Source organism: Nestor notabilis, unplaced genomic scaffold (genome assembly GCF_000696875.1).
Source record: "Nestor notabilis isolate BGI_N333 unplaced genomic scaffold, ASM69687v1 scaffold16617, whole genome shotgun sequence".
NCBI classification, from domain to species: Eukaryota; Metazoa; Chordata; class Aves; order Psittaciformes; family Psittacidae; genus Nestor; species Nestor notabilis.
In genome coordinates, this window is record NW_009936197.1 from 6,275 (window position 1) to 7,005 (window position 731).

Sequence of the window (731 nt, forward strand, 5' to 3'; positions counted from 1 at the left end):
GAGGCGGATGTAAGAGCACCCTGTGCCTTGTGGTTCCAGCCACTGGCTGCTCTATGGGAAGGTGTGTCTGGGTTGGGACTGGGAATGGAATGACTCTGCTGTGGCTCCTGGTTGGCATTAATGTTGTTGTGTTGTTGTTAACCCTGTTTTCCATGCAGTTTCCAAGGCTGGGACGTGGTGTGGTCAGGGTAGAGGTGCCATGGAAGTGTCCTTGGCACTGGAGGGCTTGGCCATCTCTAAGCTGTCCCAGTCGCTCCCAGCAGCTGGGCTGTGTCCAGTGGGTGCTGGCAGGGGTGCCTGGTGCTATGTTGGGGTGGCAGATGGATGCAGAGCAGGCTGCGAGCACTTGTGCCCATATTGCAGAGGGGAGAGGCTGGATCTGGCCCCTGTGGCCTGGGACAGGCGAGGAGACAGGCAGTGGGTGATGGAGCAGCCCCATCCTCAGTCCCTGTTTGGTGCACAGAGTAGAGATTGTCTTGTCATGGGCACGGTGACAGGGAATAGCTGCCTGTCCGTCTGTCCCCCTCACTGGGTTTTAGAGGCTCTGGAGGGGGTGTTTTGGTGTCGGGGCTTCCCAGACCTGCAGGGATCCATAGGGTGACCTATGTGCGCTCAGAGGGCTGCTGAGGTCTGGACCGGGGGCAGTGCAAGTCCCTCCCAACCCTGCACTTTGCCACGTCCATGCTTGTCAGGAGAAGCAGCAGGCAGGGACCCTTCCAAGGCTGGGGCAC